Source organism: Protomyctophum bolini (genome assembly GCF_963924005.1).
Source record: "Protomyctophum bolini genome assembly, chromosome: 4".
In the NCBI taxonomy this organism is placed as follows: domain Eukaryota; kingdom Metazoa; phylum Chordata; class Actinopteri; order Myctophiformes; family Myctophidae; genus Protomyctophum; species Protomyctophum bolini.
Window position 1 is genome coordinate 45,987,485 of NC_137865.1, and position 18,160 is coordinate 46,005,644.

At 42.3% G+C, this 18,160-nt stretch overlaps 2 protein-coding genes across 12 annotated transcripts in view; one reads left to right on the forward strand and one right to left on the reverse strand.

Moving 5' to 3' along the window:
- ppfibp2b (PPFIA binding protein 2b) overlaps positions 1–7,328 on the reverse strand; it is a 100,362-nt gene extending 93,034 nt beyond the window's left edge. For all 5 annotated transcript variants that reach the window (XM_080761986.1, XM_080761983.1, XM_080761984.1 and 2 more), the window contains exon 1: positions 7,097–7,328. The gene's annotated coding sequence lies outside the window, so the exon portion shown is untranslated. The remainder of the gene's footprint in view (positions 1–7,096) is intronic.
- Positions 7,329–10,136: 2,808 nt separating this feature from the next.
- The window catches only part of bmal1a (basic helix-loop-helix ARNT like 1a), a 36,752-nt gene continuing 28,728 nt past the window's right edge, over positions 10,137–18,160 (forward strand). For 5 of the 7 annotated variants that reach the window (XM_080761856.1, XM_080761855.1, XM_080761860.1 and 2 more), the window contains exon 1: positions 10,137–10,270. The gene's annotated coding sequence lies outside the window, so the exon portion shown is untranslated. Of the gene's footprint in view, positions 10,271–10,685; positions 10,886–18,160 lie in introns of those variants that run through there. The other 2 variants (XM_080761857.1, XM_080761858.1) reach the window with 2 other exon arrangements.

The following is an 18,160-nucleotide window of genomic DNA, read 5'->3' on the forward strand; positions in this document are numbered from 1 at the left end:
TAAATCTGGAGAAATACGTCTATACCGCAATACTCATCACTACCGTCTCAGAATCAACCCAGGACCCAACACCAACCATTGTGTGTGAGACAACTCCAGTTGAGAGACAGAGAGCGAGAGAAAGCCAGACCGAAAGAGAGACAGAGAGGCAGAGCGAAGAGAGAGAGAGAGAGAGAGAGAGAGGCTTGGGTGGGCCCTTGTGTATCCTGCTACCCTAATAGAAAGGGGTGCATGAGCACCTGGCCGTTCATTCGTGCTCTATCTCCGACCAAGCCACACTTCCACCACACATCTCTCTATGCAAAATAAAACCTGCACACTCCCACAAAAGACATAGACTACATTGCATTCGCCAAAATTGTCTTATTTACTGTTTAAATATTACTTTTCTGAAACACGCTATTCTTGCTCAACCTCAACAGCCTACGTCAGAATCGTCATGTTGGCGTCTACTACGCCAACTACGTTCACTTAATGGGGCCAGTCCTTCACAGTGACACACGCGTTAGATGAACCACGCGACCGGCATGGTTTATACCCCTCAATGTCGTGCCTACTCTACACTGCCATCCCAAGTCCCCTCCCCCTTTCACTGCTCCTGTGTGTGACCTGTGAACTACTCTCTGACTGCACTGTGGCTTGATTTATATGTGCGAGGTTGAAATGTAATGCACATAAATTAATTATAGGTCCAGCAAGCAAATCATGATTGGCTGTTTGTGCTCAATAGGTCACCATCACATTCCGATTTTAGCTGTTGTATTTTGTATGACATTTATTTGGGCCAGTAGTTTCATATCTATCCTTTTTCCGACCAACACAGAACATGCTAACGGTGTTAGCGCGTTAGCATCCATCTTGCTTTTGATTTATATGTGCGAGGTGGAAATGTAATGCACATAAATTAATTATAGGTCCAGCAAGCAAATCATGATTGTCTGTTTGTGCTCAATAGGTCACCATCACATTCCGATTTTAGGTGTTGTGTTTTGGATGACATTTTGACCAGTAGTTTCATATCTATCCTTTTTCCTTTGACCAACACAGACCATGCTAACGGTGTTAGCGCGTTAGCATCACACAGCTTACAGCGTCAGTGTTGCATGAATACTTTCAACCATGACAATGCCGACTACTTTTGCTACACACACTTCCAAAGGATTATGGAGATGTCTTTATATTTTTTTTAAGGTTGAGAAATGAAATAATTATGGTCGTTTCTAATCTCAGCATTTCACAAGAGAAAGACGTGGATGCCTTTCGCTGCGCTGTTGGCGTTGCCATGTCTCATAGAAACAAGTAATTAGGTCTATAAAAATAATCCCAAAACAAGCGCATATAACAGGGGTCTGTAACCTATTTTCAATGAAGTGCCATGTTTTTAATTTCTAGATAGTGAGTCAGCCACAAGCTCACATCACAACAATAATCCATGTAATAATCACAATAACAATACTAATAATAATAATCATAATAATAATAATAACAATAAACTTCTTTGTAAACTCACTCATTTACAAACAAGCTCACATCAGAACAATAATGCATGTAATAATAATAACAATAATAATAATAATCATTATAAGAAAAACAACACTAACAACAGTACAGTACAGTACAGTACAGTACAGTACAGTAAAGACGTACAGTAAAGTACAGTACAGAGGACAACATTACAGTACAGTGCAATACTAAGGAGTGCAGTACAGTATCCTGCTACCCTAATAGACAGGGGTACATAAGCACATGGCCGTTTATCCAACAGCTTTCTCCCACCGAACCACACTTTCACCACACATCTCTATATGCAAAATAAAACCTGCACACTCCCAGAAAACATATAGACTACATTGCATTCGCCAAAAATGTCTTATTTACTGTTTAAATATTACTTTTGTCAAACACGCTATTATTGCTCAACCTCTACAGCCTACGTCAGAATCGTCATGTTGGCGTCTACTACGCCAACTACGTTCACTTAATGGGGCCAGTCCTTCACAGTGACACACGCGTTAGATCAACCACGCGACCGGGATGGTTTCTACCCCTCAATGTCGTGCCTACTCTACACTGCCATCCGAAGCCCCCTCCCCCTTTCACTGCTCCTTTGTCGCCAACTACGTTCACTTAATGGGGCCAGTCCTTCACAGTGACACACGCGTTAGATGAACCACGCGACCGGGATGGTTTCTACCCCTCAATGTCGTGCCTACTCTACACTGCCATCCCAAGTCCCCTCCCCCTTTCAGCGACTCGAACAGCAGCTCCGTCCGAAAGCCCACAGCACTACTGCACAGCCCCACACATGTCACACACCCAAATGAATCGAATGAATGAATAAGGCGCTTATATCGCTTTTGCTCAGTGGATGGGACATTTACATTAAAAGCAATCGGATGGACGCGTGGATAACGGCATGGTTGTGTGCAATCGGAGGGAAAGCTTCCATAATCCATATAGCTTCCATGCTAGCTGCTTCAGACACAGGGGAGGGAGATGGCCCGGTCTCGAGTGCGAAATAGCGCTTATGCAACAATTACCCTAAAAACACAAACACATCAACTCGATGTCATTGTGAATAAGAATTTCGAGCGACAAAATAATTTTTGGAAGGACACTTTCACCCAGTATGAAGCTATATGTGGTAGCCGTCTGTGTCACACCAAAACTGGTGTCCTATACAATCCTGTAACGATCCTCTCTTGCATCTGGGCTGAGGCACTGCCTGCGAGTTGGCTCCGTCTAATAAGCAAATTTAGAAATTCCTGTTTGAGAGCTAGCTAATTTAAGACATCCGGTTGCCTTCAGAATAAAATAAGGTCATTTAATTCGTTAATTACATAATTATTACATTACATTATTAGTATTATTGTTACATTACAGTTATTGTAAAGACACACATTATGTTCCTGTGTAAAAATAAGTAATTCAATATATCTAAATGGATAAATGCTATTCACTACAGTGCATGGACTTTAAAAAGTGGAAATTATACTTCTGGATTTGCAGGCCTGGCGCCACGGGGGGGGGGGAGGGGTGTTTGCCCCCCTAAATCAACCTCTCTGCCCCCTTACATCAAAAGTGGAAAAAACTCTACAGTTACAGACAAAACAATTACAGGTACATTTCCAGGCATTCAATTAAATTCCCTTGCTTGAAAGGAAGGAAGTAAGGATGCATCTTAATACAGGATCCAGCAGCATCTTAATGATCTCCCATCTACAACTGGAAAAACAACATTCCTCACCTATAGGCCATCCTTGGGGTGGGGAGGGGTGCTAATGTAATTGTTGCAGTGGTCAGGGTGCTTAAGTGGCCAGCTACTGTAACTAGCCAGGGGTGCTAATGTCATTGTGCTGGGTGTGGTCAGGGTGCTTAAGTGGCCAGCTTAGCTAACAATAAGCTTCTTTGTAAACTCACTCATTTACAAACAAGCTCACATCAGAACAATAATGCATGTAATAATAATAACAATAATAATAATAATCATTATAAGAAAAACAACAATAACAACACTAACAACAGTACAGTACAGTACAGTACAGTACAGTACAGTACAGTACAGTACAGTACAGTACAGTACAGTACAGTACAGTACAGTACAGTACAGTAACGACGTACAGTAAAGTACAGTACAGAGGACAACATTACAGTACAGTGCAATACTAAGGAGTGCAGTACAGTACTATAATAATTTATAACCCATCCGTTACTACATGTGCAGGGCACACTACTGAGTTTAAAAACACAGCTGAAACATGAAGTGGAGTCTGTCAACTCCTTCTTCCCATATTGCGCTGCAACGACACTGGGATGAGGCCCCCGAAGGGGGCCGAAATTCTAGTCTAATGAAGTAAGAAGGTTAGAATGGTCTTGCTTGCTACTAACATCATTAAAATAAGCAGTCTTCAGCCTCAACACACAATAATGCACAGCAGGTGCTACTCTGTACATTTGCACGCACACACACACACACACACACACACACACACACACACACACACACACACACACACACACACACACACACACACACACACACACACACACACACACACACACACACACACACACACACACACACACACACACACACACACACACAGTAGCAAATAGAATGTGAATCATACTGTAGAAAATTGAAACTGTCCAGACATGAAACCATGATGCTAGTCATGCTGAAGGCAGGAGGCTCTACACAACAATAGTGATATCTGTTTAATTGTTGGCTCCGCTCCTCCTGACGCACAATGTCATTCTACCAGTTTTCACAATCACTCACTGTTTCCCTCAGAACACAAGGACTGCTGAGGGGGTGCAAGGACACAGAGTAGAGACGAGGGCGAGTATCGGTCTGCTGTGGCTCTGCCTGTCTGTTAACCACAAAGCTAATTATTATTTACATTGCGTTTTACTCCACTTTCCTCTCTCTCTCTCCCTGTGCATTATTTGCCATTTCACCACTTCCCGTCTTCATCTCCACCTCCCTGTGCTCTGCTCTTCCTCAAGCCTCAAGGCACTGCCTCATTCCAGACAAACCAGAGTATGTGAGTTTCTCTCCCGAGGCAGGCTTTCCTTCCTCCTCCACCTGTTTCACTCATCCCTCATTATGGTCTAAAAAGCCTATTCATAGTTCATACGCCAGTTTTAGGTGATGAGGTGACCACCTTTCCGGTGGTCATACTCCAGTCACCGAAAGTGACTGGAGTATGAATAGGCCTTAAGTTACCTCGTCTGTCTAGGACCCAAAGGATCAGAAGAGCAGAGATCCTCTTTTCGGAGCATTCATTCACTTCAGTGGCTCTGGGCCAAATCACAAATGTGTGGCAACCAGGTATAGCTTAGAAAATCGATGATACAAAAATTAGATGTCAGGCAATATTTATAGTCAGAGTTGGACCTACAGTATACTCCACTGAGAATCGTAGCAAGAAAGTAACCAACTTCACTCTCTCTCTCTCTCTCTCTCAGCAAACAGTAAACATGAGTTGACCCTGCGAACTTGTCCTTTGTCTCTCACTCTCCTAATGTGATATTTCCACAAGCATCCCTTCATTCTTTCTACAGCTACAGAGTCTCAGCATCTCTCTGTGCTTCCCAGAATACAGTCCTGAGTGTTAACTCAATTAGCCTTGTAGTTCTGCAGAAGGCAATTAGATGGAAAACATAAAAACATATACAGTAGCAGCAGTGAGAATCTGTGTAGGCTTCTCTTTCTTTCCCTTCCCCCCCCTCTATGACTATTATTTTTGTATCTATATCTATAGTAATACATTACTTCCCAAGTATCCAGATCCCACTTTGACATTTTTCTCTTAAATAATAATATAACAAGTAATATCAAACAATATTTAATAAACTTCAGTCATCTCACTCAGTCAGCATGCTTCCATTCCTAATCATTCTGTCCGCTCTGGTCTCTTCTCTCTCTCTCTCCCCCCTCTCTCCCCGTTAGCAAGCAGAGGATTAAGGTTCTGCTTGTACACTAATAGTAAATCTTTTTTATTCTGTGCTCTGGGCTTTCCTGCGCCCTCTCCCTCTTATTATTCTGCCTTCCTCCTGCATATCCTTCCCCGTTTTCTCTTTCAAATATCACACCCGTGTGAAGTGAGTGGTGCAACTCCGTGTGGGGGTGGGTCGGAAGTTCCAGACCCACAGGAACGCAGATTCCGGCGAGCCGCCCTGTGTCCGAAACGGTTGAGAAATGAGTTACCGTGTGGGGGTCCCTCTACTGTACTGTACTGTACTGTACTGTCCTGTCCTGTCACTGTATAGTACTGTTACACCCGAAATCACCATATATACAGTTAATATGTGCACGTGTGTTTGTGTGTGTGTTAGGTTGCGCACAGGTGGTGAAAAACAACCATGCTGTTTTCGTGCTCAGACGCACCCACCCACCCAGCCAGCCACCCACCCAGCCAGCCACCCACCCAGCCACACACACAGCTCCGTAAGGGAGTGGTTGCACCACTCAAAAATCAGGAGATTACCATAGCCTACATTATATGACTACCATGTTGTTATAGGGAACATTCAAACAGATTTATCATCTGAACTGATAAATCAAATTCAAAGTGTGTGTGTGTGTGTGTGTGTGTGTGTGTGTGTGTGTGTGTGTGTGTGTGTGTGTGTGTGTGTGTGTGTGTGTGTGTGTCTCTTTACCAACTTTCCAAATACAACTCTATCGTCCTTATCCTTATGCCTTAGAATATTGTTCAGCAAATACTTTAATTTCAATGTTTTTCAGTCGTGTCTTTTTGACGACATTAGGTATTGATGAGAGGCTTCAGCACATTGTATCTGAAGGCAGGCCGAGTTCCTTAATTCAGTCGGCAGCCACAAAGACTTACCCCATATTCACAGCCCTTTCATGTGTGTGTGTGTGTGTGTGTGTGTGTGTGTGTGTGTGTGTGTGTTAACAAAATGATTCAAATGATGTGAGACACATGAGCATCAGCAGTGATATTAGCATCAGCAGCCTCCCCCCTCCCCAACAGTCAGAATTTAAATTGATGGTGTGCAATAACACAGCTTGCTCAGTGATGCCTTACAACGTTTATCAGCACCATGCTGACAAAACAGAACAACTGGAGATAAGATGAGAGTCACGCAATCACATCTATTATCCTACTGTGTTCAATTCATGTCCATGAGACAATTTTCGTTATTCTGAATAAAAAAACAATAGTAGAAGTGCGCACAACACTGACAACAGTAAACATAAACAACCTGTCCGGAAGTAGGCTGCGCAAGTTATGGGCATGCTTTAGGTGCCTACGTAACTTTGTTGTTTCGTTAAATCAAGTTCAGACAGGTTGGTATTCAGAAAATTACAGGTATTAAGCTAGCTGCTCATCTCATCAGTTATGGTGCCATGCGCACCTGTAGAATATGCAAATCCATTGGTATGACAATGACTTTCTGTTTCAGTTCAACGACACCGCATCTAACTGACACTTTACTGACAATATGTAAAACGGCATGGTGAAAATATTTCGGTGGGTACGCTATGATTCATTGAAATTCTCAACTTGCATGTGCAGACAAACTTTTCGTCGCTCAAGAACAACAAGCTAGCCATGTTAATACTTACGATATCCAAGTCCTCTGGAGAGTTCAGTTATTCCAGCACCAAATCCTTCATTCAGCTTGCTGGAGGCAGATAATGTAACTTGTCGTTGTCTCGTCTGTCCTCCTGTTGTTGTGCATACATACAGTTTAGGCACAGCCACAGACCACACGGCGCTCGAGCAAAAAGAGAGAAAGAGCACCGTCTCCTTGACGTTTGTCTGCGGGTTTTGGACTCCAACAACGCGTCGCGTCTACTCCGCGTTCTTCTCTTCTGCGCGCTTTCTCCCAAGGCTTTCTCTCAACAGGCACCTGCGCCTACTAATGTGGGCGTGCACAACTGACACAGCATACGGTAGTAGCGGGTAGCCTATAAACTTGCAAATGCATGCATATTGCGGGGTCGTCATAGCTCTGTATGGAAATCGCATTTTACCTCAAAAGATAATTTCAGTGCTATCTAAAACTTTCTGAATACTTTTTTGTAGACCTACTAATGGAAATGCCCAATTTCCCAAATCCCCAAGGCCAGCAACCACAGATCATCTTCTCATATAGTCTATTTTAATGTATTTATGGTTTATTGTTATTATTATTATTATTATTATTATTAGTATTATACTTAGTTACTTTAGGCCTACTTATAAGTAAGTATAGCCTACTTAATTGGGTCTACTTACTTAAATTGGATATTTTATTGGGGCAACTTGAACTTTGTGATTGCGAGTAATCCAATCTGGCACATTATGCACATTATAAACAGCTGGGACTCGTTTTTAAGACGTTTAAAAAACAGGTGGCTTAGCTTGCGCACATCCAGTCCCTCGTTGGTGCTGGACAAAAGGAAAAGGATAAATCCGCACACAGCCTTGACACAGCCTAGGTCCAGGTTTTTAAGACGACACAACATTGCCACCCAGTGACAGAACAAATGTAGCGCACTAGTCTTTGGGTTTCGTTCACACATCAGCACATGACATGTGAGTGAAGCATAGGGAGTGAAGCTAGTTTTTATGCAAGAGAGTTTTGTCACACATCGACGCAGGAAATTATTATTTTTTTCTTTCTTTCTTTTTTTGCAGTATTAGTTCTTAAGTGTCGTTATTGTCACTTCACTGTCATCACGCCTCAACGCTTACCTTTATTCCTTGGCATTTCCAAGCACAGTATGAGATGTTTTTATGTTTAATGTGACACTGTGCATGTTGTTTGTTGTTTTTTTTAATGAAGCTGTGTTTTTTAATGTTTTACTGTAAAGCGCTTTGGTACAACATTGTTGTTTTCAAATGTGCTAAATAAAGGACGGTATGCCGGTATGGTATGTTATCCCCCCCTCCTGATCCACAGGTTGAGAAACTTGAGAAAAGGAAATGTACCAAATATACGAGGAAATACTTCTGTAGTCTACAATAAAATCAGTCCCATTCATTTCAATTCTTGATTCTGATATGGTAAACGTGAATGTTTTTGTGTGTGTCTTGTTGGGAGGTCGTGTACAGACTAGTGTAGCCTACAGCGAACGAGTCCGTCTTTCCTAGTTTCCTCCTTTTTGGCCACTCTAAGCACCAGTACCGCAACAGCACCAATATATGCGCAGCAAAATCGAAGCGGCGCCAGGCGCGCGGCTCTCTGTTGACGGTAAAAGGGTCACAGAGTACGTTCTGTACATTCTGAGGATACAGGGGTGGGCACTATAGGCAGGGAGTAGGGACTGGCGCATCTGGGCAGTTTGGGCACATGGGCAGCCTATTTTGTACAAAATGTTCAAAGTAAAATATTAGAAAATGTTCTTAAGTAGGAGGCCTAATTACAATTTACAAATAATGTATGCGATTTACAGTAAGCAAGAACAACACATGGTAATACGTATATAGCCTATAGCAACAGTCATCAATCAAGGGTCATAAGATAACCATTAGAATATCTGTAAAATTAACTATGAGTAGGCCTATGTGTGTCTACATGTAGGGTAATCATTACTAATCAATGTAAATTAGGCTAAACATGCATGTTACATATCAGACTTAATTTATCCTTCTAGTGGCAAATCTGCAAAAAAAAAGTGCTTACCACTAGCTTTCTTCACAAATGTGTCTATTATAACATACATTTGTTCCAACCCAACTCCCTTGGGACACTTTGTGACAGCTGCTGAAAGTTGGGGTACCATTAAACAACCAATATAACTTAGGCAAGTTTGTGACATGTCAAACTAGGGGGTTTTCATGATGCTGAATCCATTCCAAGCATTAGTTTTACACGAAAATACTCCTTGGGCTAAATCCGGCCATAGCCACTTGCCCAAATGTGCTGATTTCATGTGCTATGTGGCTATGGGCATTTTTAGGCAAAGGAGTGTTTTTTGTGCAATACTTCCCAAGGGGAAGTTCGGTTGGAACAAATATGTGATTGTATAGACACCTTTATGAACACTTTTCCTTGGTGCCCAGCTATCCTGGCAACCATTTGGATATTATATATACCTGCATAATGGTGCAGAATGGGCCTACTCCTGAATCCTGATGCGTGTCTGTCTGATGTCATGTATCTGTGCATCACGCTTGTACTCCTGTGTCTGTCTGTATTTATACTTCCAACAGGTCAACAGGAAAAAATCCTTTAAATCTGAAAAATATCTAATAAAACTATACTTTTCACACATTTCCCCCATTATTGTATAAAGCTATATAGACCAGGGGTCAGTAGAAGTCCAAGTTCCAACTCAATTGGATGGTTAGAGACTTTAAGCTATAGGCCAAGGGCCATAATCCTGATGGCCTACAAAGTCATGTGCACTGTTCCAACACGCGCGGGGCGGGGGGGGGGAGGTGGGGTTGGGGGGCACCCGCCGCATACACACATAATACATAAACACGTCACACACACGCCCCAGTGACACACACCAACGCACAATTAGCCTTTGCATTCCTGTTCCACCCTGGTTCTCGTTGGCCGACGCGCGCGCCTGTCACAATTCTCCTTGCCGAACCGTTTTCCGATTGGCCAGGGACGCGCCTACGTCGCTTCCCCGAGCGCCATTGGCCGAAAAACTAGGTTAGTGGTGCGACAGGCATGACGATGAAGAGAAACTGGGTCACCGATTGAAAAGCGTTTATGACACGTTTGTGTGGTTGCTATTACATTACATTTCTACCCCACAACGAGGCTCAATGGATAGAGGCGATAGACCCCGTCAAACGTGAGTATAGAACACAAGCCTCATATCTACATGGTGTATGCTGGTTTAACGCAGATATGGTTGAATCCGTTAGATCATATGGAACTGGTCCACGGTGGGTCGGTGGGAGCGTCGATGTTTTCCCCGTGCCTGTGCTGTGCTGCTGTGGTCATGTCAGTGTGGTTTTCTAGAGCAAGGAGGAGGGACATTTAGCGAGAGCTGGCCAAGTCCATTTTCTTGACAGCTTGTTTGTTATATAGCAGGCAAAAGGCTAAACTACTAAACCTGAGCAATAGCTGCGCTACATTGTGTCCCACCACGGGTAAAAGGTGTCTATAAAACGACCACATTCGGGGCTGTATAGCTGTAGTAGCGATGTGTATTACACAAGAGTGTGCAGTGCATGTGGAAGGACGCGCGTGCATTATGTGGGCTCGCCTCGGCTCGAACGAATAAGTCCAGTTATAGGGTGCGCTTGTTGACCATTACTACCAATGCCAGCACTGTGGGCTATGTTGTAAACAGGCCTGGATGGGATGGCTGGCACACGATCTCTCTATCAGACAAGACAACAACAACAACAACAACATCATGATCCACCTCATCCCCGGCTCGTACACGAGAAACAACAAACCGGTTCGAGCTTTCAGTGTGGATCTATTTTAGAGCAATTCTTGTAATGTATTGCAATAATTGCATGTGTAATGCAACATGCAGAACTGAAGAACAGCTAGTGTTTTTAGCCCATGGTTGTGTGTGTGTGTGTGTGTGTGTGTGTGTGTGTGTGTGTGTGAGTACGCAGCAGCGTCTGTCTGTGTCGTACTGTATAGTATAAGTAAATTGTGTCATAGCCCAATACAGTATTGTCTGATGATCATGAATATGTGTCTTAACGTATGATCATAATTTATTCATAAATGAATGTAAATTATGTCGTACAGTAGCCATCATCATGTGTAATATGAAGTGTAATATAGCCTACAGTATGTATGATCATTGTAAATGATGTCGCACATGTAACATCATCAGTCACAATCTTACATCATGTGTCATACAGTGATAATAATGTAATGTGGCATCATTTTTGACAGAATGTGGACACATTCACCCAACAACCAAAGTCAGTACCCGTTTAGTGCAGTCTAGGTTTGTTTACATTATGCTTAATTGCAAACAGTTAACCTATAGTTAGGCTATTGGTTAGTTTTTATGTTTTGTTATTATGTGAATATTGTTGATATACCGTATCTCTTCATAGTTCTAGAACAAGCACAGCATGTGTTTTTGATTCAGATTATTCTTAAACAGTGTGGAAAAACTGCCCTCTTCCACACCAAGAAATATATTCATTTTAACCCAAGATTTGAGCTAATGTTGTTATTGTTGTTAACTTCATAGTACTATAACTACAGCACTATAGTGCTTATCAGCACTAATTAGTTACTTGCCACGAAGCCATAGTGCTGATAAAACGTGTTGTGAGTTCCGTGGGGAATCTGGAGATATGATAAGACGAAGGTGTTGCTTGTTTGGCTGCCAACATTTAAAATGTCTCACCAAGGTATACATTATCAGGTATAACTTTCAAATTTTGTTTCAATTTAAACAGTATATATTTAAATATCATATAGTACAGTTCAGGAGATCGCACACCGAGCACAGTGCTCCCTGTGGCGGTGAACTTGTGTGTTGAATTTGAAGTTGGTGGGGCAAACGGTTCTCGAGTTACGTGCAGGATTACAGATGTACAGTTGTACACACATGTACACACAGAGACGTGGCGCATTTATAGATAGATGTGGTGTAAGAGAACAGTTGACCCAAACTATTATATAAAGTTAATTTATGCTTATGATTATTATGAATATTTCAGTTGGTTGTCCAACTTGTCTATCTCTGCTCTATTATATATTTTACAGTGAGATTGCACCACCATGCATATTCTTGGCTATCCCTGTAGGATATAAATGAAATAAACTTCAAGGATACTAGTTTGGTGTTAGATTTCTAGAATGCATGCTGCAGGATTGATGGCACATCATGTGGAATTATTGTGAGTTTGGCTGTTGATATATAGAGAGCTTAAGATAGTGAACAAAACAAACTGTTTGTCAAAGTCTTTGATGAACGACATCAGCATATGTGTGTTGCCTTGCCTATAAAGTATTATGATGTTTTAATGAATGTGGCATTGCCAGTAGAGAATTGTTCCAAATTCGTCTTTGATTGACTTCACATCATATATGAATCTCTGTGAATGTATACGGGAGCTTATGTTAAAGTTGTACCACTACTAGTAATTGAACTGGAATTGGTTGGCGTTGTCACCATCGCAATTTTACCTTCACGAAACAGTGTACAGTATGTTAGCTATAGCTTCCAGCACAGCACCTTGAGCATATTAATGAATAATATCAAATAATATAGCTGCAAGCAGCGATAAGACAGGACCAAGCCGGAAGGCAATAAGAACCATATGCACAATAAGCAATAGAAACATGGAAGACCATGTAATTGTGACGGGGTCGGTTTTCATTGTGGGGGCAAGGGTTCTTGAAGACTGACTTGAACCCATGACCTTGTGTTCCAAAGGCAAGAGCTCTAATGACTGAGCTATCTGGACACAATCACTTATTACATTGTAAACAGCAAAGTCATTCTGTGTTTTTGATAACAATTGTGTGTGTCCTGGTTTTTGGGATCATTGTCCATTACTACAGTGCACAGTTCCCTGTTCATGTTTTCAGGTACAAACTTCTCCTCAACTGGGATTTCAGATAATGGTCCATAGATTGTGTGTAGAACGTTTCACACGAATTGCTCAAAAAATACAGGCAGATTCAAAAGGGCGGAATATCTGAGGGCGGAGCTTACTGGTCAAAGTCACAGATGTGTTCCCCATGAGTCAAGGAACATGTGGAAACAAGTGCCATGACTTTTGGCCAATCGGAGTAAGACTGGTTTCAGTGCTACAGTATTTGGCATGACCCTCTGCCATACTGTAAAGTTTCAAAAGCATATGAAGCTGCATGTATGTACTGTATATGGGGCAGAAGAATAATTTTCACAAAACAGCAATTTTCATTGGCTCATAAAAACTTAATTTCTTTTCACTTATAATGTAGGGGCCTACTTCTGATGTTTTTGTCCATATAGGTCCAAAGTTCACGTATAGAAGTTTTCGTGCATTTTGAAGATCCTGGGAGGAGATAGATTTGAACTGTTTTTCATATAATTCAAATTGGCGGGTGATTTAAGGGTCAGAGGTCAAAATCACGAATAATAAGGGACCAAGCATTCCCTTCGGGACTGCTTGGTCCCTTAATTATATTGAGTGCAGGCTATACAGAATATGAAGTCCAGCTTGAATCAATTACCCTCTGCAGAGTATTTACAGGGAAGAAGGGGAAACTTGTTTTGTATAGACTAGAGTGGATATTTCTTTACAGGCCTGATTTTAGTTTTGGTCATGTATGCTTGGATCTTATTCTTAGGGTAGAATTTAAGTAATTTTCCATTGTATGTGGTCTTTAATTCAAGTAATGGCTATGTTATAAGTAACCACTTGGCATAATTACTAGCCTATGATAATGATCCTCTTGCTTCAAGTTCACTAAGAAGGACCAACATCAACAATGGTGCTCTGTGAAAAGGTCCACAGCTCTTACAGGGAGGCCTTTTTTTGGCACAACAGTGACAGTGATGTCATTGCCAGGGAGGGAGTCAAGGTGGCCAGGCAGGGTCCAGTGTTTCCAAGATCTTGATCTATGAGGGTCGGTTGATTTATTAGTTACGTTTTGTTTAGCCTTGATGAGCCCTGCCGTTGCTTTAACCCATTCTGACCGGGCACCCATTTTGGTGTTAGCATCATGTTATGCTTTAGCTATTGAAAAATAGCAGATCTACAAGCTCATATCGCGCCACCGAGTGGCGCGATACGAGCTTGTAGGTCTGCTATTTTTGAAAAATTCGAAGAACGACTGACATTTTTAGAATCTGATCTCAGGTCAGAATGGGTTCATCAGACCAGTGTGTTGTGTTGTATGAATCTGATCTCAGGTCAGAATGGGTTAACAATGAACTTGAAATGCCAGAGCGGTGACGGCGACATCGTAATGGGACATTTATCCCTGATGAGGAATGACAACGAACGATGGGCCAATGGGTAGAAGTGAGTTAACCCATTCTGACCGGGCACCCATTTTGGTGTTGGCATCATGTTATGCTTTAGCTATTGAAAAATAGCAGATCTACAAGCTCATATCGCGCCACCGAGTGGCGCGATACGAGCTTGTAGGTCTGCTATTTTTGAAAAATTCGAAGAACGACTGACATTTTTAGAATCTGATATCAGGTCAGAATGGGTTAATCAGACCAGTGTGTGTCCAGTGGAAACCTCGTATGAATCTGATCTCAGGTCAGAATGGGTTAACATTTGCGGGTGTGAGAGAGGAATGTAATGAGTTCCCTTGTCTCCCAGTCCATTGACCAAGTGATGATTTATAATGAGCCGATTTTATATTTACTCACTGGGTGGTTGCATTAAATGATTCACAGAATGACCGATTATATGACTGCCTACTCACTGTCAGAGTAGGAGTTGTTTGTGATGATGTGGAAGACTAAGTGGGTGGTTGAACTTGCTGAATGCATATGCCTACTTCATTGATTGGATCACTGGCCAACCCGATAAAGACAGCTGGTAGAGAGATGGCTGGCTACTGACATACTGAGTGGGCGTAAAATACAAAGCAGGGCAATGAAGAGGAGGATGTTGCTGCAAATTGTCTGGTTGATTGCTGACTGAGTGACGGAAGTCGAATTCACTATAGTTAGTAAGAGACTGCACCTCTACGTAATAACAGTTTATTGAAACGTGGGGAGATGAAAGTGGAACGGGGCGAGGAACCCAAGGTTAGGGCGAGACTCAGGGTGGGGGCCTCGTCTCAGGAGCAGACGGCCATCGTTGCTCTACTTGGGGAGCGGTCTGTCGTCTCTGCTCCGTCAGAAATAGCAGATCTACAAGCTTACAACATGTGTTATTTTTTTTTATAAGCTTGTAGATCAACTATTTCCGCTATTTTGTACATTAAGAAAAATATTTTTTGAAAGTCAGTGATTTCTTTGTATATTTAAGTAAATTGTCATATCTGCCCTGTGTAATCTTTGATTTACGAAACCTAAAAGGTAAACAGAAATACAAATTGTAACCTTCCAATGATCAATGCAAAAAAAAAACACAATTAAGTCGTTAATCGCAATTATTTCCCTGACAATTCATCGTCAACTTAAATTTGTAATCATGACAGCCAGGTGTACGTATGTTGCTGCCAATTGTCTGGTTGATTGCTCACTAAGTGACGGTAGTAGAAGTGGACTAGCCCTGCATGGTGGCGGATGGAAATGAGCTGGTGTGACTGTGACACCAGAGAGACTGCCTGACCCAGTTTCCTCCTCCCCTGCACCAGGTCAGTGTTTAGTCATGACACTGTGTTTTCTCCTTCTAGCCCAGAGCTTTGTCCCAGTAAAACAGTTTGCCGAGCCTTTCCTAACCTACTGCTCCGCAACCTAATTCTTCACCACGGCGCTCAAATGTAGGATTTGTCAACACGCCTGTCTGTCTGTGCGTCCGGGTTTCTCATTACAGATCAAAACGTAACCCACCCAAAATATTGTATTTGATCAAATCCTATAGGGAGATCACTCCTTTGAAAGATTCAGTGATTCAAAAGGAGTTTCTGGCTCCGGAATGCCTTTCATTTCCCCAGGAAGGCTTACGTTTAAGGCTAGGTTATTGAGCTCGATCTCCTACACATGTATTTATCCTATAAACAATTTAATATAGGTCTAGTTTTTCCCACCGATTTTGGAGCTCTGGCTCATGGACTGATGGAGAACCAAAAAGAACTGAACCGGTTCCCATTGGGAATCAGCCGGTGGAAAGGGGGTCATACTGTATGTGACATGCTGCATGTTACAGAATAGTCAGATGACACTGAAAACAAATTTTTGAAACGTATGCGGCTGCCATGCAGGAATGAGACATTACCCCAGGTGAAGGAGTTGAACTATCTCTGTGACTTGTTCACGAGTGAGGATCGGAGGAGGGCCAGGGGCGGTATTGCAGTCGCTGTGCCGCACTGTTGTGACGACAAGAGAGCTGAGCCAGAAGGCTCTGTCTACCGAGCAGTCTTTGTTCCTACTCTCACCTCATGACTGAGGCCTCGTTGACAGCAGAGTGCTGGGCGAGCGCTGGCGCTTTGGCATGGGGGGATCAGATCAACATGGAATGAATTCTGTACTGGCCATATAAGGAGCATGTATGTCTCGAGTGTACAGGGTTTAATGAGGTCAGATCAACATATGGAATGTCAGAACAGGTCAGCTCCATACAGTAGCCTACTGTATATGGAGATCTAAGGGTGGTATAGCGGGACATTCTCTTGAGTGTACAGGATCTTATGAGGGGCCAGTAGGACTGGGCCTTAATTTTCGGGCCTGTTGAGAACTGTAGTTTTCGCCGGGAGCGGCTGTAGGCTACTAATAACTTTGGGGCATGCCCGTCTAGAGTTTGAATGGACAGGTATAAGTCAAAAGGGAGACATCGAAGAGGAAGGATGGATGGGGAAGGATCAACATATGGAATGTCAGAACAGATGTAGAGTTGCTGCATGGCCAATATTGATGACATTGATGACATATGGGGGCTTGCCTGGGGTGACCAACCAACCAACCAACCAACACACACACTGACGGGAAATGCGCGGGACATAAGCTTTCGTTTGAATAAAATCAATTGAAAACCTAAAATGATCAAGAATAAAATCCTGTTTTTAGCCTTAAGGCCCAAACCGCACCAATGCATCTCCTTGCAACAGAACAGTTTTAAGGACATTGCAACTGCCATTGGGGACAATGATTTCATGCAACTGCATGAAACTACTCGCAACCGTTTGATTGCAAGGAGTTGCATGGTGAATCATTGGTGCGGTGTGGGCCTAATTTATTGAGCCATTATGACTGACAAAAGTAGTAGAACAGACTCTGTTCATTGGATATGACTTGATGCATGCAGGCCACATGCTATGTTACCAACCTGTCACTTATTTAATGACTAAAATAATGAGGGAAACAATCAGCCATTCACACTGAAAAACTCTTTGAGCAATGAAAACTTGATTTAATTTAATGAAAGCAATGGTCTTCTCAGCTCTACCTTAAAGCCTCACTATGTATCCCAGGGCTTGACATTAACACCTTGAGGGCCCGGGCCTATTTAATCCATTAATAAAATGTGCGCCTCTACCTCTAGGCTTGCTGACGATGGATCAGTTTTCATAGCACTAATGGGCACATGACCGTGCACTTGAACTTGACGGTGATTTACGTCATGGTCCCGATGGTGTTAACTTTTTGAGGCACTTGTCCTTCGGACCTTCGGACAAGTACATTTCCCATTCACTTGTACGGGCACACAAGTCACTTGTCCGGAGAAGGGGTCATCAACATGCAGGCTTGTGATGGACATTTTCCTCAAACTAAATGTTTGCCACGGACATACAAAATGAGTGGTCAATAATATTACCATAAATACTAAATGCATACTAGTCCAGTAGACACAATGAAGAAAAGAACACAGTTCTTAAAGCGGTGTTTTAAAACACTTTTTTTTTTCAAGCAACGTGAACACGTGAAGTGGTTTTGAAAGAAGCATGTTACGGTTTCCTCAACCCTTTGTACAAAGCTGAGAGGGAAGGGAGTAAGAGGCGTAAATGGAGCAATTTGTAATTCACAAAATTACTTTAATAGTCAAGTGTATAATGGTTACTATTTCCATGGCCATCTCTGTACTTTTGTCTACTTTCTACTTCAACTTCTTCAATAGAAATATATTGAGGTAATTGCTTTGAA